The sequence below is a fragment of the Cervus elaphus genome, chromosome 13 (assembly GCF_910594005.1).
Source record: "Cervus elaphus chromosome 13, mCerEla1.1, whole genome shotgun sequence".
Lineage (NCBI taxonomy): Eukaryota > Metazoa > Chordata > Mammalia > Artiodactyla > Cervidae > Cervus > Cervus elaphus.
The window spans coordinates 29519604-29536798 of record NC_057827.1 but is presented as its reverse complement, the minus strand read 5'-3'; the positions used below and the strand labels follow the sequence as shown (position 1 = coordinate 29536798).

Below are 17195 nucleotides of genomic sequence, written 5' to 3'. Positions count from 1 at the left end.
AAGTGTCTGCTGTTTTCCCATGAGAAAGGGCTTTGAGATTTTAACTATAGTGGTGAGAATTTACCGGAGAAGGCAATGGCACCCCACTCCAGTACTCCTGCCTGGAAAATCCCATGGACAGAGGAGCCTGGTAGGCTGCAGTCCATGCGGCCGCTAAGAGTCAGACACGACTGAGCGACTTCACTTTCAGGCATTGGAGAAGGAAGTGGCAACCCACTCCAGTGTTCTTGCCTGGAGAATCCTGGGGACAAGAAAGCCTGGTGGGCTGCTGTCTATGGGGTCGCATAGAGTTGAACAGGACTGAAGCGACTTAGCAGCAGCAGCAGGTGAGAATTAACAGCAGAAATGGCTCAATATGCCTGAGACAGCCTGATTGTTTATGAAAAGACACCCCCTGCTGAGGTTTTGGGTGGGGGGAAGTGGGGAGGGGGAGAGGAAGACTGAGCAGAGCTGGTTGTATCACTTCCCTGCCAGGGACTCACTGCTCTGCTCATCCATGTCCTGCAACCCAATTTCATTATGAGGAGATGAGAGGCTGATTCTCTCCCTTTATTATTTTGTTTAACAGATTTATTTATATTTATTTTTGGCTGTGCTGGATCTTTATTGCTGCACAGGCTTTCTCTAGTTGTGGGGGCTACTCTCTAATTGCAATGTGAGGGCTTCTCACTGCAATCGTTTCTCTTGTTGCAGAGCACAGGCTCAGTAGTTGCAGCTTAGCTGCTCCTTGGCATGTGGAATCTTCCCAGACCAGGGATCATATCTGTGTGTCCTGCTTTGGAGGCTGATTCTTTACCACTGAGCCACCAGGGAAGCTCCGATTCTCTTCCTTTAAAAGAAAAATCTGTTAAAGGCTCTTTGCCAGTGTTGAAAAGGTAAATAACTACATAAGGACGCAAATGAAATGGCACTCAGATTAGAAATGTAGGTGCAATTACCTAAACATCTCTTTGGCTACTGGTCTGATATAAGACATTTAAACCGCTCCAAATGAGTGAGATTTGTAAATGAGTTCTCTGTGCTTTAGGAAAAGAAGGGAGGGACAGAAAAGCCAAGGGTTTTCCCTTTTTCACTGACCTCTTTGTCCACACTTTGCTGGTCCTCACTGCCACTGCCCTGGTTTACAACCCTCACTATCGCTCTGCTTGTTGATGGCATGTCTTTAGGTGTTCAGTGTTCCAGGCAGATCGCACCCCATTCCTCTAGCCTGGCTGTTCCCATGCCCACCTTTCAAACATAGGAAAGTAGGAACTCCTCAGAGTCACTGTGGATCCCCACTTCCAATCCCACTCTGGTCCCAGAAGCATCACACCATTTATGTGCCCAGGGCTGGGACATAATTTCATGAACCTGCTTAGCTCGGTAACCAAAGCAGTCCATTGTTATTGCTTTAACAACACCATGAATGGAAACCCTATTCCAAAATAGAAACTCTGTACAGGTATTGACCATGGCTGCTCTCAATGTGCACAGACCCTTCCCTGGTTGCAAGAAGGGAAGTATTTTTACCAAGTTAATGGGATTTTCTCTTTCACCTTCACCTGATTCATCCTGGACAACAATCTGCTGGGGAAGAGATTAGAATGCTACCAGCGGCATGCAGAAAGGAAGGCCACACTCATATTCAGTTCCTGACACAATCAAAAATATGATTATGCAGCAGAATAATAGCCTTGCAAGCCAGGCTATTTTCCTGGGAAGAAATTTTCCAAACTCCCTTATTTTCTTCTTTATTTAGCGTCTCACATACCAATTTAGAGGACTTGGCTCATAAATTTCTCCTGTGGTTTAGAGCCTTGTCCATATTCTTAATGAGATATTAGCTGCATTCAAGAAGGAGAATTAGACCCAGGGGAGGTAAAAGTTAAAAAAAAAGAAGACAAGACAAAAAAATGGCTGACAAAATGGAGAAAGAGAAATTGAAGGTGATGAGATGTGTCCCCCAACTTTTCTTCTCACTTGGACCTGGAGGGGCAAGGCGCATTAGATAAATTGAGGGATCGCTGAGGGCTGGGGGTCCCTGCCCCTTTAGGACAGTGGGATGGACACAGAGAAGTAGTGGTCAGACTTCAAAGCAGCATTAAACTCGATATCAATAACAAGAAGGCAACCAGAAAATCTCTAAACGCTTGGAAATTAAGCAACACACTTTTAAATACCTATAGGTTCAAGAAGGATTTGCAATGTAGATTTAAAAATATTTTGAGGACTTCCCTGGTAGTACAGTAAATAGGAATCCATCTGCCAATGCAGGGGACGCGGGTTTGATTCCTGGTCTAGGAACATCCCACATGTCTTAAAGCAGCTAAGCTGGTGCATCACAACTACTGAGCTTATGCTCTGGAATCCAGGAGCTGCAACTACTGAAGTCCATGCGCCCTAGAGCCTGTGCTCCTCAACAAGAGAAGCCACCTTGGTAAGAAGTCCACACACCACAACAAAGAGCAGCTCAGGCTGTCCACAACTCGAGAAAGCCTGCGTGTAGCAGCAAAGATCCAGCACTGCAAAAAAAATAAATTTCTAAGTAAATACAAACTTAAAAAAAACATTTTGAGCTTGTGGGTTACAGCTAAAGCACTACTTATGGGAAAATGTATAGCTTTAAATGCACAGGTTGGAAAAGAAGAAAGGTCCAACATCAGTGATATATGCTTCCAAGGGAAGGAGGTGGAAAATGAATGGCAATATCAAAGGAAGGATATAGGAAAGTCAAGGTAGATCTCAATTAGATAGATAGCAAACATGCATCCAAACCATCAAACCCAAACATGCATTTTGAAGAGATTCATAGAATTGATAAAGTGGTAAAGAAACAGAAAGAAAATGCTAATTACTGATAACAGGAATGAATGTGGAATCTAGGAAAATAGTATAGATGATCTTATTTGCAAAGCAGAAATAGAGACACAGATGTTGAAAACATATGGATACTAAGGGTGGTGGGGAGTGGGTGGGATGAACTGGGAGATTGGGAGTGATATTACTGACTGATACTGCTGACCCATCATATCAATGCTACTGACCCGTAGTATCAATACACACTCTGTATATAATGGATATGTATATATACACATATATACATATGTACATATATATGTATACATGTATTCCCAACCCAGGGATCAAACCCAGGTCTCCCACATTGCAAGCGGACTCTTCTCCAGCTGAGCCACAAGGGAAGCCCTGTATTTTCATACTCGGTATAGAATAGATGACTAACGAGGACCTGCTGTGCCGCGCAGGGCACTCGACTCAGTGCTCTGTGGTGACCTGAATGGGAAGGAGCTCCAGAAAAGAGGGGGTGTATTCATTTGTGTGATTGATTCACTCTGCTGAGTAGCAGAAACTAACACAGCATTGTAAAGCGACTATTCTCCAATCCACATAAGTTAAAAAAAAACGGGGGGGGGGGTGGGATTAAAGGGCTGCATTACAATAGCTCCTACAGATATTACAGAATAGTAAGAGAGGGGTATAAACAATTTGTGGTCAATTTGACAATTTGGATGAAGTGGACTTGTTTAAAAACACAGCTGACCAAACGTAGTGGTCCCAGTGAGGTGGCTGTGGAGTTTGGCCTTTTCGAGCTCCGGGGTTTCTGTGTGTCCTTGGAGCCAGTGCCGAGGCTCACCACCCTCTTCCGGAGCTGCACAGATGTCAGGCGGATGGAGAAGAGAGGAGGGTTCAGAGACTCTTCAACCTGGGCGAGCTGGTGAAAAGCCATGTCAGCCAAAGAACTGAAACACCAGCCTCAAGTTACCAAAGCCAACAGCTCGAACAGAGAAGAGCTGGGGGGGTCACAGAAACCAGGATGACCAGGAGGCACAGAATCTACACCCTCTACCTCCCTGGAACCCAGGTACCACCTTCTGTGTGTGCTCATTAGCTCAGTCCTGTCCAACTCTTTTGCGACCCCATGGACAATAATCTGCCAGACTCCTCTGTCTGTGGGATTCTCCAGGCAAGAATACTGGAGTGGGTTACCATTTCCTCCTCCAGGGGATCTTCCTGACCCAGGGATTGAACCTGCATCTCCTATATTGGCAGGTGGATTCTTTACCACTGAGCCACCTGGGAATCCCAGTATATAAAGTGAGCAATGATTTATTCAATTCATTAATGAAGGGACTATCAGGCTGGTAAGGCTGACTCCAAGAGAATTGGAAAAAGTAAATTGTTCCAAGTCCATGAAAGCAAGACTGCTTGAATACAATTGCTGATTTACAGGCAGAATTTCTAACATGCTACAGAGCAAGAAACTGTAACCTTTGGGGTGATTTTTCTTTCAGGCAAAATTCTTTGCCTTGCTACTGGGCAAGAATCATCTGCATTGCTATCAGTTTTCCACAAGTTACATCCATTCTGCAGATCTGTAAAATAGTCTAATCAATAAATAGTAAGGAGTGGACCCAACAGAGGCCCACTGGCTGAGGTGGTGCTTCTGGCTCCCCACTGCCTGTGCACAATGGTCAGACATCACTAAACATCCTGGGTGTCACGTGTGAGAGGGGCAAGAACCCAGGGGTGGGAGGAAGTGAGACCATGGAGGGCGGGCGACCTGGAAACAGGGAAAGCCCGTCGTTCCAAAGGTCCAGAAGGGACCAGGAACACTCCAGCAGTAGCCCTTCCAGGACCAGAAGCCAGCAAGGATCCAGAGGGGGATGCTCGGATCTGAAGATCCTTCTTTTCCACCACTAGGACGTCCTAACCCCTCATACAGCCAGAATCAGCTGGAGGAAGAGGAGGGAGGAGAGAGAACTCAGAGAGCCTGCTCGTTTACATAAAGATATGGGCCATTGAGCATCACCGACTCAATGGTAATGAATTTGAGCAAACGCCAGGAGATAGTGAAGGGCAGGAGAGCCTGGCATGCTGCAGTCCATGGGGTCGCAAAGAGTTGGACATGACTGAGCGACTGAACAACGACATCAACAACAATGGACCATTGAAGTCAGCCTCTGTGTGAAGTGGGCAGTTGAATGACAGATAAAAAATGAATAAAGGAAACTGAAAAGCTGAAGTAGAAGACTGTGATATTTACAGTGGAAGACTGTGATATTGTTGATGAGTCAGTGTCCCCGACTGCTCACCAAGGTGGGTGCCTGTGAAGGACATTCAATCTGCTGTAGGAAACACAGGGACATTTTCTTTACATGACAAGTTTACTGTGTTTGATTTGTTTTTCTTTGTAACATTAAGGAAGGAGCTGGAATTCAAGATTCGGGGGAAGCACGAAGGAGATTATGTATTTCACAGAACAGAGGTAAAATTTAAATAGAATGTGCTGTGCTCACTCAATAAAACTCAGTAAACCATGATCCCCAGAAATAAGATACGAAGACTAGACTGGTTAATAGACAAAAGAGCAAAGATATGGGTGAAAGTGAAAGTGTTAGTCACTCAGTTGTGTCTGACTCTTTGCGACCCCATGGGCTGTAGCCCGCCAGGCTGCTCTGTCCATGGAATTTTTCAGGCAAGAATACTGGAGTGGGTAGCCATTCCCTTCTCCAGGGGATCTTCCCAACCAGGAATTGAACCTGGGTCTCCCATATTGCAGGCAGATTCTTTACTACCTGAGCCATCAGGGAAGCTCTCAAAAAAGATATGGGTGGGAGGGGGACAAATCTTGCTCATTTCAAAATGAAGAATTGGTTATGTTTTTCCTTCTCTTGGTTCTTTACATCCACTAAAATTACCAAAGAAATAAAATGTAGACCAAATGGGTACTTCTCTTGTAGTCCACTGGTTAAGAATCTGCCTTGCAATGTAGGGGACCTGGGTTTGATCCCTGGTCAGGGAACTAAGATCCCACATGCTGCGCTACAACTAAGACCTGATGCAACCAAATAAACAAATTAATTTTTTTTAAAAAACTGACAAAAATGTAGACATCTGTAGCAGTGCTGGAAAAGGAGTTAGTGGAGCAGAAGGGTATAAAAATTTCTGGAAGCTGTGAAGCAGACAGAATCAGGTTGACACCAATGACTGAATGCTCAGCTCTTATGTCAGGGGCTGACTCCCACAAGACAGGAGTGGGTGTGTGTCCAGCAGCAGCAGAAGGCTCAGGGCCAGAGCAGCAGGCATGAGCAGCAGGAGCGCTGGAGCACTCAGCCCCAGGGAGCAGGAGAAACTGAAAAACTCCAATCTGAGAACGATGCCAGGGCCTCCTGCAGGAGAACCTTGCCATTTGCCCCCAGCACCTTGTGCATGGACTGCTTCCTAAACGAGATGGAGAATATGCTCTTGGAGACTTGATAACCCAAGCAGGAGAGCCAGGGAGAAGAGCAGGGGGAAGGGACATTTGGCGCCCCCTATCCAGCAAATACTGAGGGGGAGGAGAACTCTTAGGAAAGACCTCACAGCAGGGACTTCCCCAGTGGTCTACTGGTTAAGACTTCACCTTCCAGTCCCCGGGTTCGGGTTCAATTCCTGGTTGGTAAACTGAGATCCCACATGCCTTGGGGCCAAAAACCAAAACATAAAACGGAAGTAATGTTGTAACAAATTTCGATAAAAACTTTAAAAATGATCCATATCAAAAAAATCTTAAGAGCAAAAAAAAAAAAGACCTCACTGCAGGAGTTGGAGGAGAAACCAGGTTAGGCGGATGGATGTTAGAGAAACACGGGTCTTATAAAGCTCTGCCCTCAACCCATCACAGAGGAGCCAAACCAGGAATACGCCCTGTTCTTTCTTCTTTTTAACTTTTTATTTTACATTGGGGTCTACCCGATTAACAATGCTGTGATAGTTTCAGGCGGACAGTGAAGGGACTCAGCCATACATACACGTGTGGTTATTTGCCCTATTCTTTCTTTATTGGCTGTGATTGGGGATTTGCTTCTCAGAGTGGCTTTTGAGCTGCCCACCTTCCCCAGGGAGGCGGGAAGGACTAAACTCTTCCCTCTGTGTCTGGTCCAAATTCTCCGAAATAAAATTCGCCCACTGCTCCCCGCTTCAGTCACTGTGCCCAGGGTGGAACCCCGCAGCTCTTAGAGCAGACGCCTGGGGGTGTCAAACCCAAGTAATTGTGGAAGGAGCCACAGTGGCTTCCAATATCATTTCTATAGCTCCTTTCATAGAAGTGAGCAGACAGAAATATGAGGATATCCAACATCCCAACAAGCTGAGCACGACTTAGGATAAAGCTAGCATAAGAAAATGTGGTTTTGGTAAAAAGGAAGACAACAGAACCAAGATAAAGAAGTCCAGAAATAGACGACGGTTCTGGTCATCTATCACTGTGTAATGAACTACCCAAATCTTGACTTAATAGTAACTGTTTAACCTAGGGGAGTGGGTGGGGGTGAGTGGGAGGGTGGCCCCAGAGGGAGGAGCTATATGTGGATGTAGAGCTGATTCACTTTGCTGTACAGCAGAAACCAGCGCTACGTTGTAAAGCAATTATCTGCCAATTAAAAATAATTTTTAAAAATAGTAATCATTTATTTTGATCACATATCTGGGAGCTGAAGTAGGCTCCACTAGGCAGTTCTGGATCTCTCAGGTCATGGCAGGCAGATGCTGGTTGGGGCTGGGGTCTCCAAGTCTCTTCACATGGCTGGCATGTGGGTTGGGAAGACGCACACAGCTGGAAAGGGAACAGCCTCGGCCACGGGCGGTCTCAGGCAGTCTCTCCAGGTGGCAGCCCCAGGCAGCTCCTGGCATGATGGCGAAAGGCTCCTAGAGCCACTGTCCAAGAGAGACCACAAAGGTTATATGACCCTTTCTAACTCAGCCCTGCAAGTGATACGACATCACTTCCACCTCATTTTATTCCTTGAGGCAGCCACAGAGGCCCATCCACATTCAGGGGGAGGAACCATGGACTGCCCCTTTTGGAAGGATTTGGGGACATATTTTTAAATCATTACATCAACCCACTTATATGGATCACTTGACCTGTAATACAGTAAGAGAAAACATGGTGTTATCAGTAAATGGTGCAAGAGAGATCGATGTCTGGGGAAAAAATGTGAACCTTACTTAACACCAAACATGGACATTCATTTGCTCCTAGAAATTATATATTTTATAATTCTGTGATATAATATATAATTTTAGGGAGCAAACATAGGAGATCTTCATGATTTGGGGGTAGGAAAAAAATTCTTACATAGGATGTGGAAAGCACTAACCATAAAAGGAAAGATTAATGATCTGTATTTTATTAAAATGTAGACCTTCTGTTCACTAAAGACATCAGTAAGGGAAGGGAAAGGAAACACAAAGGCTGAGAGAAGATATTTGCAATACATGGATCTGACAAAAGATTCTTATCTAGAATATATGTCATGCCTACAAATCAAAAAGAAAAAGACACATAGCCCAATAAGTAAATGCTCAAAAGACATGAATAGGCATTTCATAGAGGAGGCTAGACAAATAGCTAAAAAAAACAAAACCCTTCTCATTTCACATTAAGGAAATGACCCACAATATACCCATCCGAATGGCTGAAATGTAAAAGCCTAAAAATACCAGATGCTGATGAGGACACAGAGGGACTGGAATTGCTGAAAGGCATGCCAATGTGCATCTAACTTGGAAAACTCTTTGGCAATATCTGCAGAAGTTGAGCATTCAACTACAATACAGTCCAGCCACCTGACCTCAAGGAATACAACAATATATGTAATAAGTACATATATTCACCAAAAGATAAGCAAAGAAGTACAACAATTTCTTAGCAGCACAGTTCATAAGAGGCCCAAGCTGGAAATAACCCAAATGGCCAACAGCTGTGGAGTGAATAAATAAATTGTGCTGTGGTCACACAATGGAATACTTCACAGCAATAAAAATGATCTATTGATAGATGCAGAAATGTGGTTAAAAAGTCATAGACCATAATTTGAGCAAAAGAAGTCAGATACAAAAAAGTACACACTTGGTTTCATTTATATGAAGTTTATAAACAGATAAAATTAATGCATGGTGATATCAGAATAGTGATTTCCTCTGAGGAACAGGATACATGCATGTGTGTGTGTGTTGTGTTTATGTGTAACAAATAGGCTTAAGAAGTTACATTATATAGTCATAACTGCAATACCTCTATCATAACCAACACAAATTAACTCTAACTCTAATTAACCCTAATATCATACAATATTCAATCTATGTTCAATTTTCCCCAATTATGTCAAAGAAAATCATAACATATGTATTAAGTACTCAGAAATAAGCAGAAAATAAGCATTTTCACAAAGAGAAAATGATGAAAGATGATCAATGAACATGTATGAGAGCCTGAATACCTTTGTCACGAGTGGAAAGACTCCATGCCATCAAGATGGCAGTTCATTGCTAATATGAATTCAGTGCTGTGCCAGTCACCATCCCAGCAAAATGATTCTAACATACATGAGGAGCCAAGGGGCTCTTGAATAAAATTACAAGATGGAGGACTTGGACTAGTATATATCAAGATGAACTATAAAGTTTTTATAATGGAATTGAAGACAGCATGTACTGGCACAAGGAGAGACAGCAAACAAATTTTAAAAGGATAAAGAGCCCAGAAGTGTGTAGATGGAAGCTTAAGGTTGTGTTACAAATCACTGGGGAAAAGACAGACTAGTCAGTACATGGGATAAGATGATAGTTTATCCATAGGGGGAGACATAGCTCTAAACTCTATATCAGATAACATGAAAATCAGTTTCAGATGGATTGAAAATCTAAGTAAGAAAAACAGAATTTCAAACTTTTAGAAAATATATATAGGAGAATATATCCAAGACATCAGGATAGGAAAGGATTTAAGAAGTCACAAATGGGACTTGCCTGGTGATCCAGTGGTTAAGACTCCACACTTCCAATGCAGGGGACAACAGTTCGATCCCTCGTTGGGAAACTAAGATCTCACATGCTGTATCAGTTCAGTTCAGATGCTCAGTCATGTCTGACTCATTGCAACCCCATGGACTGCAGCACGCTAGGCTTCCCTGTCCATCACCAACTCCAGGAGCTTGCTCAAACTCATGTCCATCGAGTCCTTTTCCAGTGAGTCAGTTCTTTGCATCAGGTGGCTGAAGTATTTGAGTTTCAGCTTCAGCATCAGTCCTTCCAATGAATATTCAGGACTGATTTCCTTTAGGATTGACTGATCTCCTGCAGCCCAAGGGAATCTCAAGAGTCTTCTCCAATACCACAGTTCAGAAGCATCAATTCTTTGGTGCTCAGCTTTCTTTATAGTCCAACTCTCATATTCATATCCATTATATCCATCACATCCCATCCATCATATCCATCACATCACCTCTTACAACCACATACTGTATAACATGGCCTAAAAAAAAGTTACAGAAAGTATAAATTATAAAGGAAAAGATGAATGAGGCTGACTACATTAAAATTTAAAACAATATGAGCAAGTGTAAATAAGATTCTCTGAACAAAGTTAAAGGACAAGCCACAGGTGAAGGGTGGGGGAGATTTTGCAAAGCGCAGGACCGATAAAGGAATGATATCTAAAATGAAGAAACAAACAAGAAAAAGAAAAGTAACCCAACAATTCAAAAAGAGAAAAATGAAATGCCCAGTAAATGTAAAAAATATACTCAACATCCTTAGAAATAAGGGGAATGCAAGTTAAATCCTCGATGACATACATTCACACCACCAGAACAGTAGTAATGCAAGTCTGACAATACCAAGTCCTACCAAGGATATGAATGGTAGCAGCTTCTAAAGAATGCTGGAGAAAGTGTGGATTAGAGCAACCACTTTGGAGGAAAACTTGGCACTATACAAGGGGCTTCTCTTGTGGCTCAGACAGTAAAGAATATGCCTGCAGTGCGGGAAACCTGGGTTTGATCCCTGGGTTGGAAAGATCCCCTGGAGAAGGGCATGGCAACCCACTCCAGCATTCTTACCTGGAGAATCCCATGGACAGAGATGGGGTCACAAAGAGTCAGATGCTACTGAACGACTAAGCACAGGACAAGGGGCTTTCCCAGTTGCTCAGCAGGTGAAGAATCTGCCTGCAATGCAGGAGACAGAAGATATGGGTTTGATCCCTGGGTTGGGAAGATCCCCTGGATTTGGAAATGGCAACTCACTCCAGTATTCTGGCCTGAAAAATCCCTTAGACAGAGAAGCTTGGCAGACTACAGTCCAAAGGGTCACAGAGAGTCAGACACCCCTGAGCTACTGAGCACAAGAAAGTTAGAGATAGTCTAATTATAGGACTAAAGAATTGCAGTCCAGTTAACACACCATAGCAAAAAAACCCTGGCCCAATGGTATATGCATAAGAAAGTTCATTGAAACGTTGTTTTCATCATTAAAAATTTGAAATAATACAACTATTCATCATTTGGTGGGGAAATGAACAAATCGTGGTCCAACCACAGAATTCTATGCAACAGAGAAAACATATGAACTAGCATGTATCAATATGGGAAATGAAAAGTGTGAGTGGCTCAGTCATGTCTGACTCCTTGCGACCCCGGGTATTGTAGCTCTCCAGGCTCCCTTGTCCATGGGATTTTCCAGGCAAGAATACTGGAATGGGTTGCTATTTTCTTCTCCAGGGTGTCTTCCCAACCCAGGGATAGAACCCAGGTCTCCTGCATTGCAGGCAGATTCCTTACTGCTGAGCCACCAGGGAAGCCCCAGTAAGAGAAGACCATTACAATTTTATGTTATTTATGTAATATGGACAATTTCTTCCTGCAGAAAATTGTTTCCCTAATTGCTATAAGAAGAAGTAGAAAATCTAAATATGCCAACATCCATTAAAAAATTGAAAAAGAGGCTTCCCCGGTGGTCTCATGGTTAAGAATCCCCATGTCAATGCAGAGGACACGGGTTTGATTCCTGGTTTGGCAATATTCCCATAAGCCCCTGCACCACAACTACTGAAGCCTTTGTGCCCTAGAGCCTGAGCTCCACAAGAAGAAAAGCCACTGCAATCTGCAACTAGAGAGTAACCTCTGCTCGCTTCAATTAGAGAAAGCCTGCATGCAGCAACGAAGGTGCAGCACAGCCAAAATAAATAAACATTTTTTTAAATTGAAAAGTATTCTTCATCACACATTTCCAAAAAAGATTACACAAGTTGAGTTCAAAAAACTTCTATGGAACAGATATGAACTACTGGAGACAGAATTATACAGAAATCTTCCTTTTGTGCTTAGAAATTAGCATAACCTTGATACAAAAATCTAACACAATAGCACACAAAAGAATCAATAGATCCATTTTACTTAGTCATAGTTGTAATATTCCCTAGATAAAATATTAATATTTGAATCCAGCAGTGTTTTAAAAATAGTATACCAAGTAGAATTTATTCCAGGATGTAAATTTGGTTCAACATTAAGGTATTTATTCATAGACAGTGAAAAATCCACATGTTCTTCTCAAAAGATCCTGAAAATTGTTAGAATACTAGAATTAATAGGAACAGCTAGCATTTATTCAGCATTTACTAGGTGTCAGTTTCTGTGTTGAGAATTTCCCATGTTTTATTTAATCCTCACAATAATCCTATCATCCCCTTTATTTCTATGTAAGGGAATTAAAACTTAGAGAAATAAAGCTTGCTTAACTTGGTGGAAATTATTTACCAGGAACCAATAGCCAACACCATAGTCTTTTTTTTTTTTTAACTTTTTATTTTGTATGGCAGTGTAGCTGATTAACTATGCTGTGATAATTTCAGGTTCGCAGCAAAGGGACTCAGCCATAGGTATACATGTATCCATTCTCCCCCCCGAAATTCCTTCCCATCCAGATTGCCACATAACGCTGAGCAGAGTTCCCTGTACTGTACAGTAGGTCCTTGTTGGTTATCCATTTTAAATACAGTAGTAAGCAAATACCATAATCATTGAAATAGGACTCCAGCCCCTTGCCTGCTTGAATCTCCACCAGCCCTCATCCTTGGCAGTTTTGTCTCAGTTTCCTAGATTTTTCTTTTTAGAGCTGTGTTGCTACGCAATCCATAGTAGGACAGAGGCCCAGCTTATCACTGGCACAGACAAAAAATACAGGATGAATTTTGCACCTCTGGTCCTGGCACTAGCACCTACCTTCTGCCATTGGAAGGAATTCAGGAAAACCAGAGATGTTTGTTGGAAAGATCATGGAAAGTGTCACGTCACTGTCCTCTGCAGCAACCAGCATTCCCATGGAGGTCTGGTGGTTAAGACTCTACACTTCCACTACAAGGGGCTTGAGTTTGATCCTTGGTTGGGGAACTAAGATCCCACATGCTGCATGGTATGGCCAAAAAAAAGAAAAAAGAGTGTTGGTCCTATAAAGGGATCATTAGTCCCATCCTTTGCCCTCTCTAAGCCTCAGTCTCCCTAACTCTAAAATAATGGCACTGGATTGGATGATGTCCAAGTTCATTGCGTCTGACTTTACACTGAAAGACTGATTATCCAAAACAAGGCTCAAATTACTTTGGAGAATTGCAGCATAGAAAATGTCAGCTTGTTGGCCCCCCTGCTGCTAGAGGACACTTGTAAAATTTGTAAGAAGGAAGTGCGAACATCTCAACTCATGGCTGGAAATGAATTATGTTCTTCAGAAAACTTGCCAGTTTGCAAAACTTTGGGCTCTTGTTAGTTTACCCTTCAAATGCAGGAAGGCAATTTGTGGAGCTCTGCAGAAGGGATTTGCGTGAATTTGGGGGAAATACTGTCAACAGAAAGTGTTCTCTTGCCATATGTGTGACACAAGTAGAGGCAGAAAACATACGCGCCGTGCAGCTGACGGAGCCCCAGCCCTCTCAAACAGGAAGACGGTCTTCAAAGTTCTCTATCGCTAGAGGAGATAAAGACAGACATTTTTTAAATGCCATGTTGGTTCTGTGTGGCAGAATATTCAAAGAGGTGGAAATCTGACATTTCTTTCTGGGAAATAAACTGCTGATGTGCAGACCTAGAGAAATGCTGGGAGAGGCGGGCATATTTGCATGAGTCGTCTGAGAGCCTCATGAATGGATACTGATTGAGAGTCTAACCCTTTGCCCCTGAGATTCACATTCTGAAAATCTGCCTCAGTAGCTCACGCCTTGCCTAAACAATATCCAGAGGGAGGAAAGAGCAACACAGCCTCTGAAATAAAGTCATCGTGAGGATAAAAGCATTAGACTTTGGGGCAGGTCCCTGCCTGGAATTGGTGGTCTCTTAAGAAAGGAACAGGTTGGTGTTTGTATTTTTTTTAATTTTTATTTTTTAATCGGATGATAATTGTTGTGTTGGTTTCTGTTGTACAAGAGGAATGCTTTTTTTTTTTTTGCTTATTCTTTTCTTTTTTAATTTGGATGGTAATTGTTCTGTTGGTTTCTGCAGTACCAACAAAGTGAATCAGCCATAGGTATACATATATCCCCTCCCTCTTGAAGGGGAAGGAGAGGGTGGGATGAATTGAGAGAGTAGCATTTTAGTGTTTATTTGGCTGCATCAGATCTTAGTTGAGGCACACGGGATCTTCGTTGGGGTGCTTGGGTCCTCTAGTTGTGGCACATGAGCTTAGCTGCCCCAAGTCATGTAGGATCTTAGTTCTCCAACCAGGGATTGAACCTGCATCCCCTCTCATTGCAAGGTAGATTCTTAACCACTGGACCAGAAGGGAAGTTCCAGGAGAGGAATGGTTTGAACCTCTGAGGCTGTGGATCCTGGGATGGGTGGCAATCAGCTATCCTGGAGGCTAACTAGAGGCCCAGGAATATGGTTGGTGTATGGCAGCAAAGCTAAGAAGCTGTGACGTGGGGTCTCTTGACAGAGCTCTTGGGAAGGCTGGAAGAGCCCGCACCTGGAAGAACCAGCTATGCTGTAAGGTAAACACTTCCTAGCTGTTAATATCAACTATCTTCCCCAGGTGATGTGGCCCTGAGTATAATAAACAGCTGTCATTCACCTCACTCCATAACTTCTAATATGTAGTAGTCTCATTAGAGTGATTTTCTAAATATTTTGTAATTATACTTAATTTCCTCATCAGCTCAATCATTATTTTTTAACGTTATTAAAATCAAATAGCTTGTTGGTTTGTTAGTTTGTTTAATCTTTTGTGGTCAGAAAGTATAGCCTGTAAAATTTCTGCTTTTTAAAATATATAGATGTTTTCTTTGTAAATAAATACCAAATCAATTTTTGTAAATGTTCTATAAACACTTGAAATCAGTGTATATTCCCTATAGGCAATAAAAATGTCTATTCAGCTAACTAATTTAATAGTCAATTATTTTATATCATTCTCCTAGTGTTATCTTTAAATATTCAAACATGTATCTTAATCTACACTGTTCTATCAGTATTAAAATAAAATTTGCATTAAATTATTGAATTAATTAAAATTATTAAAATATTTACACTACCCAAATTATATAAAAATTTTATTACATTTTGATTTAGTTCCACCTTCCCTCTACTAGGTTTTATTGAAATAATGCAGAATTTTAGATACAAGTTATCTTTATGAAGTTTTTCTGTTCTGTAACTTTTGTTTTTTAAATTATTAACATTTACATTGTTTTATAGCTATATTTGGGCTTCCCAGGTGGCTCAGTGGTAAAGAATCCACCTGCCAATGCAGGAGACCCAGGTTCAATCCCTGGGTGGGGAAGATCCCCTGGAGAAGGAAATGGCAGCTCACTCCAGTATTCTTGCCTGGGAAATCCTATGGACAGGGGAGCCTGGTGAGCTATAGTCCACAAGGTCGCAAAAGACTGGGATACAATTTAGGACTCAGGTCAGTTCAGTTCAGTTGCTCAGTCATGTCCAGCTCTTTGTGACCCCATGGACTGCAGCACACCAGGCCTCCCTGTCCATCACCAACTCTGGCAGTTTACTCAAACTCATGTCTGCTGAGTCGGTGATGCCATCCAACCATCTCATCCTCTGTTGTCCCCTTCTCCTCCTGCCTGCAATCTTTCCCAGCATCAGGGTCTTTTCCAATGAGTCAGCTTCTCGCATCAGGTGGCCAAAGTATTGGAGTTTCAGCTTCCACATCAGTCCTTCCAATGAACACCCAGGACTGACCTCCTTTAGGATGGACTGGTTGGATCTTCTTGCAGTCCAAGGGACTCTCAAGAGTCTTCTCCAACACCACAGTTCAAAAGCATCAATTCTTCAGCACTCAGTTTTCTTTATAGTCTAACTCTCATATCCCATACATGACTACTGGAAAAAACCATAGTCTTGACTAGATGGACCTTTGTTGGCACAGTAATGTCTCTGCTTTTTAATATGCTGTCTAGGTTGGTCATAACTTTTCTGCCAAGGAGTAAGCATTTTTTTATTTCATAAAAAATTTAGGACTAACAAACAACATATACACTTTAACAATGTAGCATTATCTTTTTTTTTTTAAACCTGCTCCTCATAACCAGTAGAAAGTTAGTGCCCTTCTTGGCACTATTCAATTTACTGCCTATCAGAAATGAAGATTTCTTTTTGACAATCATCTAGAGTCACTAGAAAGTAGGGTTTTCTATTTGAGAGTGATTCTATAAGGAATCGAAGTTCACTAAGGTTACCACAAATAATGGATCTTTTAGTGTAAGGACAAGAAGAGCCTTGATCCTGTTCTCTCATTGCTTCTCATGGTCTCTTAGTGATGCCCTTCCTCTGACTGTCCTTGTTGTTTTTGCCACCACCAAGGCTATGACTGGCACACCTGATGGATCAGCAGACTGGGAAGGGCACCAGACTTTCTTCTTTTATTTTTTCTGCCATACCACACCACATGCAGAACTTCCCCAGTCAGAGATCGAACCTGTGCCCCCTGCATCAGAAGAACAGAGGCTTAACCACTGGACCACCAGGGAAGTCCCATGCCTCAGATCTTGATGTTATAGTGTCAGCAAGACTGCTGATGAAACCCTCCATATCTTTGTGCAGTTTCTTTCCCCTCCCTATATGGCTACTTTTGTCCATGGAATTCTCCAGGCAAGGATACTGGAGTGGGTACCCATTACCTTTTCCAGTGGATCTTCCCGACCCCAGGATCGAACCCAGGTCTCCTGCATTGCAGGCAGATTCTTTACCATCTGAGCCACAAGGGAAGCCCTGTCTGACTGCAAAAGTGCCCAAAGATGGTATACTCTTGTTCCACCTTCATTTTAGTTTTCCTTTCCCTTCTAAGATGCATTTTCCCAACAGCCTCCCAGTGAGTCGCTCCTTCTCTAGTAGCTGGACAGTGTGCTCTTGTGCACCTTTGATTGATTTGTT

General features: G+C 42.5%; 1 protein-coding gene across 4 annotated transcripts in view; it reads left to right on the top strand.

Annotated features, from left to right (window-relative positions):
* CTXND1 (cortexin domain containing 1) overlaps window positions 1-17195 on the top strand; it is a 45921-nt gene that overhangs the window by 21320 nt on the left and 7406 nt on the right. The window contains exon 1 of one of the 4 annotated variants that reach the window (XM_043922449.1): window positions 3765-3859. The exons of 2 other annotated variants lie outside the window; for them this stretch is intronic. The gene's annotated coding sequence lies outside the window, so the exon portion shown is untranslated. Of the gene's footprint in view, window positions 1-3764; window positions 3860-14395; window positions 14801-17195 lie in introns of those variants that run through there. One more of the 4 variants, XM_043922448.1, reaches the window with a different exon arrangement.